Raw genomic sequence first — 20,251 nt, forward strand, 5'->3', positions numbered from 1 at the left:
CTTCTCCAGCATCAAGGACCCCTTCAAAAGGCAATACTGTGCCTAAAATGCTGAAACTGCTCATCCTTTCCCCTAACAACATGACGAAAGCCAAAGCATTCTTTGTAAATTTGTACAGTACATTAGGTGTCACATTGGAACTATATCAGTATCAAAACAACTAATGCTGTGGAGCCAAACTGCAAACAGAATCTAGTGGAGCGAATAATCGTAGCAAATACATCACTCGGTTGCTGTCTGATTTGCTCGATACTTCGCATTCCTAAGCAAATAAACAGACTCTTTGGCCCAAGTACTCTATGTTGCACAATACTCCCATCTAAGCTAGCATTTGTCCATGTTTGGCCCATATCCCTCTAATCCATTCCTATCCATGTACTTGTCTCTTAAAAATGCTTTTTAAATGTTAATGTATCAGCCTCGAACACTTGCTCTGGCAGCTCATTTCATATCAGACCACACTCTGGGTGAAACTGTTACCCTTCAAGGTCCTATTAAATCTAGTTCCTCTCACCTTAAGCTTATACCCTCTAGTTTTTGATTTCCCAACCCTGGGAAAATGATTGTACCCATTCACCTTATCTATGTCCTTCATGATTTCAATTCACCCCTCATTCTCCACTGTTCCAATGAATAAAATCCTAGTTTGTTCAACCTCAGGCTTTAATTCAGGCCATCGAGTCCTGACAACATTTCTGCTATTTCCTTTTCTCAGTTCGTTCATTTCTTCCCAGGATGTGGCCTTACCTTCCAGGAATATCCTCCTTCTTCAAAGCATGGCATTTCCCTTCCTCCACCATTGATGTTAACCTCACCCACATATTCTCCATTTCCCAGACATCCGTGTTCACCCCATTTTTCCACCGCCTTAACATTGATAGATTTTCTCTTGTCCTCACCTACCATCTTTCTTTCTTTCTCACCTACCATCAACCATGGATGTTTTCACATCCAACACATTATTCTCCACAACATTCACCATCTTTAATGGGATCCTATCACCAAAAGCATATCTTGACCTCCTCTCCATTGTCCACTTTTCACAGGGATTGCTCCCCCTCTGTGATTCCTTTGTCCATTTGTCCTTCCCCATTAATCTCCCACCTGGCACATATGCCTGCAAGTAAGGTAACAGTTCACCTGTGAGTCTGTTGTGGTCACCTACAGTATCCGCTGCTCCTGATCTGGCCTTCTCTACAATGGTGAGCCTTGACATGCATTTGGGGATCACTTTGTCGAGCACCTATGCTCTATCTGCAAAAAGTGATAATTTCCTGGAGGCCAACCATTTTAATTTCTATCTTTATTCCCGTTGTCTTGTTGGTCCATGGTCTCCTCTTCTGCCACAATGAGGCCACTCTCATATTGGAGGAGCAAACACCTCATATTCTGCCTAGTTAGCCTCTGAACTGATGGCACGACCACTGATTTCTCCTTCCATTAATTTTTGTTTCTCCCTTCGATTCCCACTCTGTCCTTTCACTTTATTGCTCACCTGCCTATCATCTGCTCCTGGTGACCCTACTTCTTCCCTTTCTCCTATGGTACACTCCCCACTCCTAACAGATTCCTTCTTCTCTAGTCCTTTGCCTTTTTTTTTTTACCTATCCTCTCCCAGCTTCTTACTTCATTCCCCCTCCCCCACTCACCTGACTTCACCTGTCTCCTTCCCCTCTCCCCACCTGAAGAAGGGTCTCAGTTCAATACGTCCGCTGTTTACCTTTTCCATAGATGCTCCCTGACCTGCTCTATCATGAATTCCTCTTGCATTTTGTGTGCGTTGCTTTGGATTTTCAGCACCTTCAGATTTTCTCCTGTTTGGAGCTCCTACTATTTTCTTAGGTTCTGTGTTCCAAATATACTTTAGACACCTTAAAAGTACTGTGAGAACAGAAATATTGATTGCTTGTACTTCGGTTTGCTCTCCTAAATGAAAGAGTAATCCAAATTTTCAGACACTGAGTGCAAGAATGTTAATCAAGTTAACATTTAGTGCAATAACTTTTTAACATTCTTCAGTGGATTTTATTGTTGCTGCTCAAATATCAAAACAAAAATCAAACTGCAAACTGTGCCAGAACCAGATGCAAACTACTTCCTTCAAGAGACAGCAGCCTTGACAAGTAAACAGTGCCAAGGCCCTATAAATTAATTTTATTCCCCCTCATAAGTATCATGATGAACAAATATACGAAGTCATTCAGCCATGTTAAAGCACTGTATTTTTCCTAGAGCTCATTCAGAGTGATGGCAGAGTGCCAAATATTCCAAAAAATGTTTCCCCAGTTTGGCCAGTATAGAAACCCTTAATGGAAAAAAAAGCCACAAATTATGCAGAATTTGGCTGATCTTATTTAGAAAGCAAGATAAAGGCTTTGGCTGCACTTGGCCAGCTGGATTGCAACAAAATCACAGTCCATTAAACTCCCCATAAAACAATCTTTATAGAAATTTGACAAAATTACTTTGTGCTTCAAATATACTTGCAGAAGAGCCTAATTATTAAGCTTTGCTGAGATTTCTGGGTGCTACTTTAATGCCCTAGGTGTAAATAGGTAGTGTCATGGATGGGAAAGTGAGCAGAATAGATTAAAGGGAAGATCAGTTGGGGATGGGATTGCTCTGTGGGCTGCATACACTTGATGAGTCCAATTGCCTCCTTCAGTATCATAAGAAAATATGAAATATGGAAAATATATGCTTGATTTTATTAATTGTTCAGTTCTTTTGAACTTAAAAATTCCTGGACGAGTTCATCAAGAAATTTAAACTGAGTGGAGGGTTGATAGGATATTTGGAAATAAGGAATGTAACATTATAATTACTTTCTAATAACCATATAATAAGTTATTTAAGTGGGAACTCTGGAAATACTGTTTTGTTAAAGGGAATCTGAAGTTCACTCTCCCAAAAGTTAGGCGCTATGGTCGCATAATTAATATGATGCTATTAATTAATCACCTACAGTATCCGGTGCTCCTGATATGGCCTTCTCTACAATGGTGAGCCTTGACATGCGTTTGGGGATCGCGTTGGAGTTTGGAGCCCAATCCCGATGTTCTCTATAAGGAATTCGTATGTCCTCCCCTTGGATTGCACATGTTTTATCTGGGTGTTCTGGTTTCCTCCCACAGTCCAAACATACACAGGTTAGTTGGTTAGCTGGTCATTGGAATCTGTCTTGTTATTAGGCTAGGGTTAAATTGGGGGTTGCCTGGGCATTATTGTACAAAGGGCTGGAAATCTTGTTCTGCGCAATTCCTCTAAATAAATAAATAGAAGCTGAGGGCCCATACTTGATTGAAATCAATAATGTTTCTTTGGTATGTTTTCAAAGGACAGGGGAAGAAATGGAATTAAAATATAGACCAGCTGTTGTCTAATCAAATGCTGAACATATTTTGTAAGTGACAGTCTTAATCTTGTTCTTATAAGCCTATTAGTTAAATTTCAGTGAAATTGACAGGTTGACAGATAGGATTATTAGAAATGCATCATTAGATCACATTGAAAGAAAATGCAGGCTATTAGGGAATCTCAACTGAGCTTCTCAAAAAGGAAACCTGCATTATTCACTTCACAGAATATTTTATGGTTGTTTTATTATTAGTGAATGTTTGAAACCTGACTGATACTGCTTTGTTGAAGCTCTCAAAATGCCTTTGTTTTGCCTTATGCAAAGGCCTTTGATTTTGCAGGCTGTTTACACAATAAACTGAATAGAGAACTGGTTCTTATCAAGAAAGGAGATCTTAATAGATCTAGTCTATTGATTAATTCTGGTCACTCAGGTATCCAGTGGTGTTATAACACATATTAAAGAAAAGAATAACATAGTTCTGAAGAATTAGCAGAGATGTTATGAAAATAAAAAAGGTACTGGAACCGATTGAAAAGGTAGATGTTATGTGGATAAAACTGAATTTTAATATATCATCCCAGTACTCTCTGAGTGCTCTGTCTGTGCTCTTGTAAACTGTTAGATCAAGGTATAACACATCCTTGGGGAACAATGTCTCATCTTCCTTCTAGACACTTTGCAGTCTTTCAGACTCAATATCAAATTGTTCAACTTTGGGTAACTCACTTTTTTCAGCATATCTCAGAACTATCTTTTTCTGCTTGTCTTCATTTTGGATCAGGTTTCTTTTTACTATTCATATAGTCTGACTTGTTCAGCATACCCTACAACCTCAGTATTAACAATACATAAAGCAGACAAGGATGCAGAATGTGCTTGTAATTGGACAGACAACCCATTTTGTCTCACCCATTAAAGGTCCAAGCATTGTTCCACCCATTCTTTCCCCATCTTCTCCTCTACTGAATATCATGCTGTTTCTCAATTTCCCAGCCCTGACCAAGGGTCCAGAGTTGAAATGCTAACTAGTTTTCTTCTGGCATTTCCAATACTTCCTGTTTCCATTTCAGACATAACATAGATGTTTCTCTTGATAAGGGAACTGGATTGAGAATGATTATATATTAAGTGTATTCAAAGGTATTTTTGACTGGTTGCTGGTTGTTATGAGTATCAAGGTTTATTAGGATTAGAAAGGAAGATGGAACTTAAGCCAACTATCTAATCAGTGTCACGTACCCCATGACTGGTTTAAAGAACCAGCAGAAATGGAAAACACAATGGAGTCTGGTATTGCTATAAACTAATAGTGTTTATTAGTAAACTACACAATACAGTAATATAAATGCAAATATATTGAACAGGTTATTAATGATATGGTTATATATATGTGTGGAAATAGGAACAAAACTAGGCTCTTTCAAACCTAGGGGTAAATGGGTACAGTCTTACGATGGTGTAGAGAGTTCAGTTCAGTTCAGTTCAGTTCGTGGTATTTAATTGAGTAACGTTGGAGAGAGAGAGAAATGAGAGGTGACTTGTTGCCACCGATCTTCCCGTCGTCTTCCAAAATTCTGTTGTTCTTCGAAACCCTGTTTCAGTCACTGACTTTGACTATATCACGTACGACCGTTCTTCAGTGGTGGAATTATCACCCAGGCAAGGGTGGACACACAAATAATTCCCCACCGGTCGCACCTTTTCTCACTGTGAGCCACTGATCGATTTCCCCGAATCGATCCTTCAAAACCTCACCTTCACGTGGGTGCACCAGAGCTCATTCAGTGTCCGAACTTGCTTGTCTCGTGGTGTGTCCTGGTGTGTGTGTGTGTCTGTAGCCCAGCAGATCTGCTTTTTATCTCCACATGCTGGACAGCTGTCCATCAACCTGCTCCTCCCTTCTCTTTCTGCAGGCATTTTGCATGCAGGCAAGTAACCTTGGGGAAAAGGTAAACAAGCTGGCAGAGAAATCATAACGTCATCTTTCAAGCAGTTTTTGACTCTCTTTCGCTCTCTCTCTCTTAATAGCAGCACAGTTCATAGGGTCTATTCTGGACTCCTTTACAAAGTAGGGTTATCTCAAACATCAGTCACGGTTTCATTGAACAGTGGAGTAGGGTCAAGGAGTCATATGTCCTTAGTGTTTTGTAGGAGCAAACTGAAAGGCTACATGGAGTCGGTGTTTGAAATACTGAAATAATAACAATTGCACACCAGTAGACCAGTAAAAGCCGAGCTACCGGAGTATGAATTTTGTGCAGCTTTTACATTTTCAATTGACAAAATTACCAGTAAAACTACATTTTGTTAACTGAGTGGTGGTTACAGAAAGACATAATTAAGTAAATGGCAAGGTCCTAATTACAGAATAAAATGGTCTAACAGTAAATCCGAATTTCTATTGCAAAAATGAGTGCTCACCACAACATAATTAATGAAGTCCCTGAATCTTGGATGTTGTCACTGCTGCATTCTACATCTCTATTTCCAGACATTGTCTGTGGTTCTCTGTTGCCACATTAGTGCAATCCACATCCCTATTTACTAGTTATAGGCCTCACCATTCTTGCCCCTACAATATATTTCATCAGAAAAATAATGTGCATGCTTATAGATGACAAAAATAAACATGACATAAGAACCTAGGAAGAGTTGCTGGCAAATCCAGATCCATTGGAGTAAAATGGCATAAATGCATGAGAACAATGAAAATTTGCAGGTGCTGGAAATCCAAGCAACATGCACAAAATGCTGGAGGAACACAGCAGACCAGGCAGCATCTATGGAAAGGAGTATAGTTAACGTTTCAGCCCAAAACCTCGACAGCACTCCTTTTCCTAGATGCTGCCCGGCCTGTTGAGTTCCTCCAGTATTTTATATATGTATGACAGATTGTTTTTGATACTGACAAGAGTTGTAATGCATAGGAGAGAAACAATGTCAAGCCTGCATTCATCATTAGAAGTTAGATGCTAAAAGCTGTAAATAGAAAATTGCTGCAGTTAACATTAAAGACCTTGGAACAATATGGAATCACAATTAACACACATAAAATGCTGGAGGAACTCATTAGGCCAGGCAGTATCTATGGAAAAAAGTACTGTCAATGTTTCGGGCCGAAACCCTGCTGCAGGACTTGTCAACATTTTAGTCTGAAACCTTTTTACCCCTTGTCCATGGAAATGAACTGTCAATGCTTCAGGCCGAGGCCCTTTTTCAGGACTGGAAAGGAAGGAGGAAGACACAAGAGTGAACTGGAGGGGAGAGGAGAAAGTGGAGTCTCAATTATAGAGCACAACTGCATGGGCTAATGAAGAAAATTTCAAGCGTAGGCACTGTTGCCGAAGTGTGGGCATCATAGAGGTGCAGCGGCTAGACCTGCATCTTCAGCAATTTGAACTTGAACTTGAGCTACCTGTGCAGAGAGGTTGCACACCTACTCCATGTGGCTGTTCTGGTTCCCTTCCACATCTCAAAGACGTGCATCAACAGATATTTACAAATGACCCTTCATGCTGTTGGGTAGCAGGAGAATCAAGGGCAAATTCATGAACAGGTTAGAGAGTACAGGTTCCAGGGAAATGGGATTGATGGGAATGCTTTGAGAAAAGCTGTAGACTCAATGGTCTGAATGGCTTTTTTCAAAGCCTAAGGAATACAGGAAACACAACAGCTTTTGTGCAAAGTTCCACAATGTGATTATATGCACATATTTTATATCAAAATGGACTTAATGAATATTAAAAAAATGACAAGGATAAACTATAATTCCTTTCATTGTTACATTCATAGTACTTTCAGGACTATTCTATTACAAGCCTATGCACCAATAGCATTACTGCTACTCATGTGACCTCCTGGGGTGGTACAGTGGTGAACTACATATACCTGTCTGGACACGCCCCCCCGCTGACTGCTTCTGTGGCTCCTCCCACTGACCCCGGCATAAAGGTACAGCCCCTTCCTCAGTCTCCAGGATGTTGTGTGGTGGTCACTTGCTGCTTGTGCTTTCTTCCAGCCAATAAAAGCCTACCTTAACCCACGTCTCAGAGTTATTGATGGTGCATCAGGTACACAACTACAATAATTGAAGGCTTCCTCACCCAACCCGGACCCTTCCTCTCCAGCAGCTGAAGGACCTTATACAGTGGTCTTTCCCAACCAAGGCCTTGCGGAGGCTGTACCAAGCTTCAGCCCATCCCTCAACATGTACTCCTGCAGCCGGGAAAGTAACAGTCAACTGCATTCCTCTATGGACATCTTGATAAGCTGGTAGGCCATAGGCAAGTGATCCCGTTAACATTTTTTAGTGGAATGGTCAATGACCATCAGGGCACCAGAGTGAACTGTTCTGATCTGGAAAGTTACAATACCTTCAAGAATTCAGGGCTCCTGCAAAAAGATGTTAGGAAACATAATTAAAACAGTGAAGTATAAAAATGGAAGCTTCCCTCTTTGCACTAGACCTTTAAGCAGCTGGTCTAGTTTTTGTTCCCAGGCATTGTAGCAGTATTGTGCCGTTCATATAGGTGGCAGATTGAAAATTTGGGTGAGTGGTGTCACAAGAAAAACCTCTCGTGCAACGTCAACAAGACCAAGGAGCTGATTATTGACTTCAGGAGGAGGGAAGTGGAGGTTCATGAGCCAGTCCTCAGAGATCAGAAGTGGAGAGGGTCAGCGACTTTAAATTCCTCGGTGCATTCACTTCAAAGGACCTCTCCTGGGCCCAGTATGTAAATGTAATTATGAAGAAAGTGCAGCAGTGCCTCTATTTCCTTAGAAACTTGCCAAGATTTGGCATGACATCTAAAATTTTGATGAACTTCTATAAATGTGTGGTTGAGAGCATACTGACTGGCTGCATCACAGCCTGGTATGGAAACACCAATGCCCTTACATGGAAAGTCCTACAAAAAGTGGATATTGCCCAGTTCATCATGGGTAAAGCCCTCCCCACCATTGACCACATCTGCACGATATGATGTAGCAGGAAAGCAGCTTCTATCATAAGGGACACTCACCGCGCAGGTTATGCTCTCTTCTCACTGCTGCCATCAGGAAGAAGGGACAAGAGCCTCAGGATTCACACCACCAGGGTCAGGAACAGTTATTACCCCTCATCCATCAGGGTCTTGAACCAAAGGGGACAACTTCATTCGCCTCCATCATTGAAATGGTCCCACAACCTATGGAATCAATTTCAAAGACTCTTCATGTCATGTTCTCATTGTTTATTGTCTATTTATTTATTTATTCTTGTTGTTGTTATTTTTTCTTTCCTATTGTATTTGCTTAGTTTGTTGTCTTTTTCACACACCAGGTATCCAGTTGGTGCAATTATTTTATTTATTCAGTATACCCGCAAGAAAGTGAACCTCAGCATTGTATATGGTGACATATATCTACTTTGCTAATAAATTTACTTTGAACCTTGAACTTTGATAAAGATGACAACCATTCAGTTGGTAATGTAATGACTCTAGGCTATAAGGAACAACGTAAAAAAATAATTAGGGGATAGGTTTACAGCCTTTAAAGTAATTGAATCATTAAAACAAGGAAAAGAGGAGCAGAGGTAGGCCTTTGTGTAAACTCCACATTCAAAGTAAGCTTCATCCATAATAAAAAAAAATTTACAAGAATAAACCATGCAATGCACTTTCATTCTTTACATTCATGGTCAATTACATTCTATCACATACCTACAGATCAATAGCACTTCTGTCAATCATGGCAGACTCTCTGTCTTAATACTCACTTCTTGCCCCCTTCCCTTGCCCTGCAACTTTTTGTATCTGTAAGGCTGATGAAATTCATTTATTTAAGCTAGGTAAGCAAAGGGACATTCTGAGACATGCAAGCTCAAACAGAATTGTAGTAGCCAGGAAGTCCATCACCTGACAATGAGTTCTCAATAAGTTGCTGGAACGTGTTACATGAACAAATTCACGCGTGAGTTAGATAAGCCCCTAAGAGCGGAAGACAAAGAAATAGATTTACAATCTGGTATCCTGCAATAAAACAGGGATTTTAACAGAAGTTAAACTTGGCTGATTTTCAAAGCCACACCCAGCACCCCACCCCTCCGTATCACACAGGTCTTAGTAAGGACATTAACAACACTTACAATGAATTCCAGAAACCTCCTAGGATCGAGTGCAGAACGTAAATTCACCAGGCGTCACGTCCCAAATTGTTGTCCCCAGAAGGAGATTGGAGAGATGGGTTGCGGAAGAAATGGGTTTTAAAGTGCACTAGCCCATATGAACACATTACATGCTCACTGGATTAATGGTTTTCATACTGTTACACTTTATACCTTAGAAACTGCAAATGAATTAAAATGCTCCAGCAATATTTAACTAAAATCTATCACCTCCGGTCAAGGATGCTGAATTGCTTTGCTTTGTAGTCAAACAGTGGACAATAGTGGATTATGTTATTTTCGAATCCATTGCATAAGTACGTTTTATAGCGATTTTTCAAAGTGCTTAGAAAAGGGATGTGATTTATCCACAGGCGTGCATGTGCGTGTAATGGCATAGCTTCCCAAACTGTAAGCTGTAGCATCAGTTGTGCCTACATTTGATCCACAAGTTTGCACTCCAAGTCTATCCATAGTTGAACTGATTCTTCCTTGAGGCCTAGTCCTTGGGGTCTCCCATCTACTTCTCCCCACCAATGTCAGGCCAGGTCCTGGTCCCTCAGCTCCACTGACAATGCTAGGGTTAATCTTCTGATGTTTCCACGTTACACTCAGTTCTCTCTCCTGGTTAAGGTTTCTCTACTTTCTTAAAAGTGAATGGAATTACAATAAGTACAAATTTTAACCTTCTGTTTCTATCTCTTGTTCAGAATGAAATTTAAAAGGTATTTTGCATGTATTCACAATACCACAATATAATTACACAGGCATTCACAGTTATAAACAGTCTTTATAATTAAGGCTGCAATCAAAAGAGAATGTGTAACTGATTTTGCAGATCAGTTTTGAAAGCTTTTTTTTCTAAAGTTTTGATTGACATCACAATGGAGAATATAGACAATTGTCTCACCAAAGTCGATATATAATTTATGTTTTACTTCTGAATGTTGTGTCTCTAATGTTGTGTGCCTGTAATCCTGCCGAAAGATTTTCATTGCATCTGTGCATTTGACAATAAACTTGTCTTAGACTTTGATGTGTTACACTGGGATTGCATTGGGATTCTAATGTTTTTACTCTCACCCACTGTCCCCTCTCCACCGCCTTCCATGTAAGTTTAAGTTATATTTTGTTTTAGTTGATAAAGAGCTTCCCAGATTTGGGATTGTGTGTGGGTGTGGGGGGGGGGATGGTTGGCTATTATTTTTAGGACATGCATGATAGGTTCCTGGGGGTGTCTGGGGAAATCCTCTAGGAATTTTGGGTAAGGAATTGTGTTTGGATTGGGGCCTGCAATCCGGAGCAGCAACAACTATCTGGGGCTCAGTGGATGAATGTGAGGCACTTTCTGTGGATGCAAAGAGCTAGGAGATTGGGAGAACCTGTATATTTTGGAGTTTTGGGGGTTCAAAGGATCTGGTAGATCATAGTCGGCAAGTGAAGAGTGGATATTGGATGTTGAATGTGTCAGTGGAATTAGAGCTTGGGAAACATGGGGTTAGGAGAAAGATAATCAGTGAGTGTGGGGTGGGTTGATGAATGGGGTTAGCCTGAAGAATGAAAATTAAGTAAGGCATATACAGTCAGTGGCCATATTAATAGGTACACCTGTGCACCTGCTTATTAAGGAAAATACCTAATCAGCCAATCATGTAGCAACAACTCAATTGATAAAAGCATGCAGACATGGTCAAGAGGTTCAGCTGTTATTCAGACCAAACATCAGAATAGGGAAGAAATATGATCTAAGTGACTTTGACTGAGATTGTGCCAGATGGAGTGATTTGTGTATTTTAGAGACGACTGATCTCCTGCCATTTTCATGCACAACTGTCTCTAGAGTTTACAGAAAATTGTGCAATCAATGAAAACATCCAGTGAGTGCAGTTCAGAGGGTGAAAACGCCTTGTTACTGAGAGAGGCCAGAGGAGAATGGCCAGTCTAGTTTAAGCTGACAGGAAGGTGACGGTAACTCAAATAACCACGTGTTATAACAGTGGTGTGTAGTAGAGCATTACTGAATGCACAACACCTCGAACCTTGAAGTGGATAGGCTACAGCAGCAGAAAGCCATGAACCTACAGTCAGCAGCTAATTTATTAGGTGCAGGAGATTCCTAATAAAGTGGCCACCTATTACAGAGGTCTCAATCTAACACTACATTTTAAAGCAAGTCCCACAACTCCCCACAATGGTTCATCCCAGGACAATTGTCTAAGTTCTTTAAAGGAGTATTGTTCGGTTAATGACATGGCCCAGTGAGTGAATGATGTGGAAATCATCTTTTTTGTTAATTTTCAGAGGTACAAAACAACCCCAGTATAGACAATGTTACATTTCACTCAGGGAAAAAGGTTAAGGTGATGTACACTGTCTAGTTATCATGACCACTCCAGGCATTATGAATGCGAGCCAGGTGTGATATATTATTTTGTCTTTCCTTGCCAGTCATTTTTAGTTTATTGTCTTACCCTGAAGCAGGTGGATTGTTAATGACCATGTCATAGAAACAGGACATAGAACTTTATCACCTACATCACTCATCAAGTGTTCATATCAAATGAATGACATGTTAATGGCAACAAGCAAGTAGCTACAAGCACTTAAATATAAATTGTACCAATAATAAACAACAACCAAGCCATTTTGGTCTTTGAACTGTTTAAAACTAAGGAGATTTATTTAGCCTAAGGTATCTCCAAAATATGTACCTATTATAGTTGAGCTCCAAGGCAAAAGGAAATCAAGAAAATTATTCAGAGTTATGATATTAAAAGTAAATGAAAAATTGGTAAAACAAAAAATTCAGCCATGTTTATAGTCAATCGTAATACATCAAATTTTAACTGAGCAACATGAATTGCAAAGTTTCCATGAAAATTAATTCAGACATAGTTCTGTCTGTAAAATCCTTGGAATATTACTCTGAATTATTATTTTATTGAATGAAATTATTAACATACCAAACTAAATCTTGTTTACCAGTTCATTGATATTTGTGGAAATCTTTTCAATGACACATGAAATCAACAGAGAAGAACAAAAATATTTTTCATTTTTATAGATCGTTTAATTAAGCAAATTATTCAGACAACTATATGGTTTCATGAATCCATGAACACAGTCTCAATATTTTTGTACTACTTGTTTAATTTTTCATGTATTCCTGATTATTATTTATCATATAGTTTATATATTACAATGTACTACTGCCATAAGACAACAAAATTTCACAACATATGCCAGTAGTAATAGACAGATTCTGATTCTGACATGGAAATGAACATTGAGCCAGAGTTAAGGAATTGGAAGCACAAATGGAGAGATTAGATGAAGAGCAGGAGTCAAATTGTTAAGAGAAAGATCACTTTGGTTAGCAATTCAGAGATGAGCTTTATCTCCTAGTGATGCACACAGGTTGAGAGAAGTTTGGAGATTTCTGTAGTAATGGAATACCAGGGAGTGGTTAGAGGTGTCCTGTGGAGAGGATTTTGGTAGAGAAGGGGCTATAGGAGAAAGGAAAGTCAGGAAAATGACATTGGCATTGCTTATTGGAAGATAAAGGATTGAAAAAAGCCAAGAAAGCAGACGAGAGGAACTGAAAAGAGGATTAAAATGACCAAGCATAAGAAATCACTTGAAGAAGCTTGGATCAAAGAAGCAATATGGAGAAGGGGCTACATGTAAGTCAGCTTAACATTTATGGTGAGCAAATTGCTTAGATATAATGATGGATGGCATAATGTAAGGAAAGTAGTCATGAGATTCCAATTAAGACGCATTTGATTTGAATTAAATGTAAGAGGATTCCACAAAACTTTAACAAAAAAGCTGTACAGTTCTTATACCAAAATTAGATGATCTGGCCATGTTTAAAACTACGAATAATTGGTAATTGAATCAATAGTTTTAAGGAGCTTTGCTAAAGGACTTGCTACATGATTAGTGTGTGACCTTATTGCAGAAAGGATCTAAAACCTAGATAGGTCTCTTAATGTCGAGCTTCTCAATAGCACCCAGCATTTCATTTAAAGAGCAACACAGACTATATGTTTGTCTAGACTCACTTCTTAGATATACTCTGAATACAAGTTAATAAAGTTAGAGTTGATCTAAGCATTAACACCCTTTATCCACTCACTTTATCTGATTGTTTTTAAAACAGTCTGCCCTGATTTCTTGCATGTACAAACAGACCGAGTGGGAGAACTCCTGTCTCTCCAACTAGTTCCCACATCCATAAACCTAGCAAAAGTATCTCCCTCATTTAGAGAAGCACAGGTTAATCAAGGACACTCAGTGTAGATTCTTAAGATTTAGCCACGTAACTTCATTAGATTTTATCAGGAGCTAACAAGAAATGTTGCTGAGAATAAACAGATAAGGCATAGAGGGGAGGGTGCTGTCTTGTGTGAAGCAGGTTGTGGCTAAAACCACCCTAGTTTTTCATTCTAGGTATGGGTCAATTCCAGGAAGAGGTCCATAGACAGGGTCCCTAGGACTATAAGTCATTGGAGCAGAGTTAGGCTATTTGGCATTTGGCCCATTGAGTCTGCTCTGCCATTTGATCATTATCCGTCTCAACCATTATCCTGCCTTCTCCCTGTAACTATTGGCACTGATAATCAATAAATTCCAAGGCCATAGAAACAATATATCTGAAAACAATCCATTAAAAAAATTCTTTCACTCAAATCTCGATAATCAGTTCAAATCATACAGTAGTGAAAAATCCATTGTGAGAATATTAGCCACAAGAGGACCTAGTTTTTAAGTGCTTGGAAGTAGGTACAGAGGAGATATCAAGGGTAAGTTTTTTTACGCAGAGAGTGCTGAGTGTGTGAATTGGGCTGACAGTGGCAGTGGTGGAAGCGGAAATGATAGGGTCTGTTAAGAGCCTCCTGGATGGCTACGTAGAGCTTAGAAAAATAGAGGGCTATGAGCAAAGCCTAGATAGTTCTAAGGTAGGGAGATGTTCGGCACAGCTTTGTGGGCCGAAGGGCCTGTATTGTGCTGTAGGTTTTCTAAGTTTCTAAGAATAACGAAACTCAGCAATTAAGAATGTGTAACTCTTTAAGTTTGTTCATTTTACACCGGAAATACAATTGATTCATGCTATCTGATGGAATTGTCTTTAGTCCTGTACCTCACTAAAGTGTCAGAGAACACAGCAGGAAAAATTTGCACTAAAGAAATTTGAACCAAATTCCTGAAAGCAAAAAGCAAAGCAGTAGGTTTTGTTGCTCAATAGCCAGAAATACTGGAAGAAACCCTGTTTACATAAGATGCTATGTTGATCTTGGCCAGCACAGCATATCCCTTATTTTGTGTTATTGCAAAAGGATAAGCAATGCAAAGATTAAATTCTTCTCATACTTTCTGCAAAATAGGAACCATACCAAATAACTGGTTACTTCTTCCAGAGCTATTTTGATCTAAGGAGTCAATAATTTGGAGGCCAAGTTGTTCAGCCCCAAAAATGACACAGGTATTGTGACAGATGACCGACGCAGGCTTCTTTGTTCCAACACAGAATGATTGCAACATTAATTTGTTTTCTTATTTGTACAATTACATGAACCCTTAAGAAGTGGCCCAAGATCATTGGTAACTAGCACCACTTGAAGCCACCTACTGCTTACTACAGTGGAAACAAACTGTGTAGCAAAAGATCTTGGAAAGCATACTGAAATTTGAAAATATGGAAAAACAGCACAGCCAGAGAGGTAGGGTATCTAAAGAACTCTGCCAAATCACTAACAGTTTTAGCAAATGAAGTGCAAAATAGGAAAAAGATTCTGAGGAAGACAAAGAACATGGAACAATGTAGCACAGAACAGGCCCTTCAACTATGATGTAGTGTCAACCTTTTCAACCTACACCAAGATCAATCTAATGCTTCCTTTCTGCCTACCACTCTATTTTTCTTTCATCCATGTATCTATCTAAGAGTCCCTTAAATCTCCATAATGTATCTGCCTCTACAACTACACCAACATCACATTCCATACACCCATCGCTCTCAGTGTAAAACAATCTACCTCTGACATACCCCCTTATACTTTCCACCAATCACCTTGCCATTATGCCCTCTCATATTTGCCATTTCTGCCATAGAAAAAGGCACAAAGTGTTAAGGCAGTGGGAAGGTACACCTGTGGTGATGGAAAGCATATTTTGCAGCCTGTGGAATTGGACAAAGTGTCATAAGGAGCTCAGTGACCTCACATATATGGTCAGGCATCATTAGATGACATAACCCATCTCTCTGCAACCCCTGTGTAATATATCTTACCAGACTAGATCATGCTTCATCAGTCACCAGTTCCATAGAGAATTGCCAATGCGCGCATGTCTACATTCCAGATTTCTACACCTACACACTATAGCGTGGAAATATTCTGTAGAAAATTTGTCTCCAGAGATGGAGACAGAGAAATTGAGAAAAGGGAGGGAGATGTCAGAAATGGACCAAGTGAATTTAAGAGCACGGTCAGATGACCAAGATAGTAAGCCAGACATTTTCTTCAGGTAAAGCAATGATTCATTTGCACTTCTTCCAATGAATGAGAATAAGGGGTTTAGGAGAGTGTTGATCTTTCTCACAAGGTCATTAAAATTTTTATTTCACTCATTCTGGTGCTAGCTCTTTCTGTCCCACCAATGCCCTCCCAAGCCATCACTACTGACTAGTTATGGATCTTAATGGTCTCTGCATGCGGAAGACTTATTTCTACCTCTTCAACCAACACATCGAGAGTGAACTCATATCCCTGGCCTGGCCCACCGTGGCTTTTTGCAAACTTTCTGAAGCTGTTGAACAGCTTCCAGCAGCAGATGGAAAGTAATCTTACCACTAGGGCTGTAACTTGTTTCAGAAAGGTCACATTGACCAATATTACAGAGCAGATGCTATCAGGCACTAATATCACTTTGAATTACTTGTTTACTACATGGCCATTTGCTTCACAAGCTGAGATATAGGCAGGAGCACAGATAATAGGATTATTTAAAAAAAACAACTGTGGAATCTAACTGGAGAACAATATTTCAATCTTAGCTTTGAACTGTGATTGTTCTCCCTTCATTTTCAAGTGCCATGATGTGAAAGACAGCAATACTCTGGCTCTATATTTTTTTAATATTACTTAATTGTCTCTGGGATGTCGTCCAGATTTTGACATCTTATATAAATAAATCTAATTTATGTTACTGTTTAAAATATGGCAAGAGGGAAAAAAATTCAGTAAAGCAACAAGCAAGACCACACACAAGATTCTGGAAGAACTCAACCGTTCAGCGGCAAATGTGGAAATGAATAAGCAGACGATGTTTTGGGCCGAGACCCTTCTTCAGAACTGAAAAAGAAGGGGGAAGACACCAGAATGAACAGGTTGGGGAGGGGAAGGAGGACTAGTTAGAAGGTGTTAGGTGAAACCAGGTGGGTGGGAAAGGTAAAGGGCTGCAGAGGAAAGAATCTGATAGGAGAGGAGAGTGGACCATGGGAGAAAGGGAAGAAGGAGGGCCATTGGGGGAGGGGAGAATGTTAGGCAGGTGAGTAGAAGCAATAAGAGGCCAGAGTGGAGAATAGAAGAAGAGACCGGGGTGGGGGAAAAAAATTAGACGAAGGAGAAATCGATGTTCATGCCATCAGTTTAGAGGCTACTGAGACAGAATATGAGATGTTGCTCCTCCACCCTGACAGTGGACCCATTGTGACAAAAGTGGAGGCCATCAAAATAATGTTGGAATGGGAACAGGGACGAGAATTGAAATCGTTGGCCACTGGTAAATTCACTTTTGGCTCAACAAAGTGGTCCCCCAATTTATGTCAGGTCTCACAGAAGTAGAGGTGGTTGCCTTACCTGGAAGGACAGTTTGAGGCCTTGTTTGGAGGGAAGAGAGGAGGTAAATGGGCAAGTGTAGCATATCTGTCATTTGCAGGGATTTGTGCCAGGAGGAAGATTTGTGGGGAGGGGCGAATGGACAAGGGAACTGTGGAGGGGGTTATCCTTGTGGAAAGTGGAGAGTGGAGTGTGGGGAAGGTAAAGCTGTGTTTGGTGGTCGGACCCTTTGAAAATGGCGGAGGTTGCGTAGAATGATGTACTGGATATGAAGGCTCATGGGGTGGTAGGTGAAGATATGAGGAACTCTATCCCTGTTAAGGTGGTGGGAAGACGTGCTGAGTGCAGATATTCAGGAAATGCAAGAGTTGAGGTTAAGGGCAACATCAATGATAGAGGAAGAAAAACCTGATTCTTTGAAGAAAGAGGACATCTGGAAAGGAAATCCTCATCCTGGGAACAGATGCAGCAGAGACAAAGGAACTAAGAAAAGGGATGTATTTTCACACGAGACAGGGTGGAAGAGCTATAGGCAAGATAGCTGTGGGAATCTGTAGGTCTGTAAAAGATTTCAGTAGAAACAGAGAGAACAAGAAAGGGGAGGGAGGTGACAGAAATGGACCAAGTGAATTTAAGGACAGGGTGGAAGTTGGAGGCAAAGCTGATGAAATTGATGAGCTCAGAATGGGTGCATGAAGCAGCACCAGTGCAATCATCAATGTAGTGCTGGAAAAGTTGGAGAGCCTAACCAGTAAAGACTTGGAACCTGGACTATTCTACATAGCAATGAAAAGTCAGGCACAGGTGGTGCCCATGGCTGCCCATTGAATCTGGAGAAAGAGAGAGGAGTGGAAGGAGAAATTATTGAGCGCGAGGACCAGTTCTGCCAGATGGAGGAGGGTGGTGATGGCAGGAGACTGGCTGGGTCTTTTGTTGAGAAAGAAGCTGAGAGATTTAAGGCCTTTTTGACGGGGGATAGAAGTGTAAAGAGTCTGGACATCCATGATGAAAATGAGGTGGTCAAGGTCAGGGAATTGAAAGTAGCTGAGGAGATCGAAAAAATTGTTGAGGAGACAGTTATAAAATTGATTGCTATTGCAGTTAATCATGCAAATATTGCTACATATGGTTTTATGCAATGTGTTTTATTTATCAGTCAATTAACATCAGGATAAATTATAAGTGAACTTATCCCCTTGCTCCTTTCATCGTTTGTACAAGAAGCACTAAAGGTTCAACAGATTGTGTATGGAGGTGTATTCTGCCACTCTGCATTCTTTCTGGTTTAAAAAGGGTCACTGCCAAACTTCAGCTGACTATGGACTGTTTTAAGGCCCAAAGAACTTAAATCCTCTGTCTCTTAATCTCAGATAGAAAAAGTTACATTTACGATGAAGTGTATCATCAGGCCAGCTTTATGTACTGTTCAAGTCTATACCTAATGCCTTGATACCTTCCATGATCTCGTTCAGGTTATATGCTTAGCATTATTTCAATGATTATGGTAACTAAAACTTATACCGTGCTTTTATCATCAGAAGAGAATATAATCACCAAATATCTTACATAGCTGAAAATGGACCACAGGAGCAAATGTTGAGGGAAAGCAGTGAAGATGTGGTGAAAAACTAGTTTATAACCAGGAGACTATAGTGTGGAAGAAGATCAATTTAAAAAGGCTTGAGAAGGTAGTCGAATGAGCAGTTAGAAGAAGTCTAATAAGAGTATATTAGTAAACATTCTAATAGGGAGGCAATAGTAGGCAGTCTGACCTAAGTTTCTCCGGCATTAAGTACATCCAGGAGATCTACAAGGAGTGATGCCTCAAAAAGGTGGCATCCATCAGTAAGAAGCCCCATCACCCAGGACATGCCTTTTTCTTCTTGCTGCTATCAGGGAGGAGATATAGGAGCCTGAAGGCACATACTCAGTGTTTCAGGATGGCTTCTTTCCCTCTGCCTTCAGATTGTCTGAATGGACATTGAACTCAGGAACACTACCTCACTATTCTTTTTTTCTATCTTTAGCTACTTATTTAATTTATATATATATATACTTCTTACTGTAATTTACAGTTTTTATTATTATGTAATGCATCATACTGCTACCACATAGCAACAAATTTCATGACATAAGTCAATGATATTAAACCTGTTTCTGAATATGGTAACAAGTTCCTTACTGCCACTGGACCTTTTTCCCCATTCTTCTTGGTCAATTCATTATGCCTTTTACAGAAAACACATATACTGAACACATGTTTACGATTTCACATTTTCTATACTCTCCTTACAAAATTTCCCTGCCTCTGCCTTGAAGGGACCCAGGTGTAGTTTCTGTCTGCTGAGCTTGCCTTCCTCCTAACAACCTACAATAAACCTAAATGGAAAGGCGATCTCTGCAAATATTAGACGTTGTTGTTCTCTTCCTGGTGTTCAGAGTGTTTCTTGTGCATGGTTCAGTTAATGACACAGATGTCTTTAGGTCAAGGCAAGTTAAGTTTATCATACAAGTCATGTGCTCAAGTACAATGAGGTACAGGTAGAATACAAGTCTTGAGCAATCAAACCTGGCAGAGCAAGCACCAGAGCAGTAGTACTTAAGGCTAATTTATACTTGTGCGTCACATCTATGCCATAGGTGTTGCGTACCCTACGCCGTACCTACGCTGTACCCCACGCAGTAGGGTGATGTGCACCTCTCCAGAAAAGTTATTCACGTGTCATGGCAACGCAGACCACAACAACTGTGATTGGTCTGTTTGGTAGCATTGCATTTCCTCCTACGCATGCAAAAATGTTTGAAATGCATTTCCTCATTCATGTCTCTCACGAAGAAACTCAACACAGTGGCACAGAAACCCCACCACCAGCTAGCATTTTGATGCACACCAATGCATGC

Source organism: Hypanus sabinus, chromosome 22, assembly GCF_030144855.1.
Source record: "Hypanus sabinus isolate sHypSab1 chromosome 22, sHypSab1.hap1, whole genome shotgun sequence".
Classification (NCBI taxonomy): Eukaryota; Metazoa; Chordata; class Chondrichthyes; order Myliobatiformes; family Dasyatidae; genus Hypanus; species Hypanus sabinus.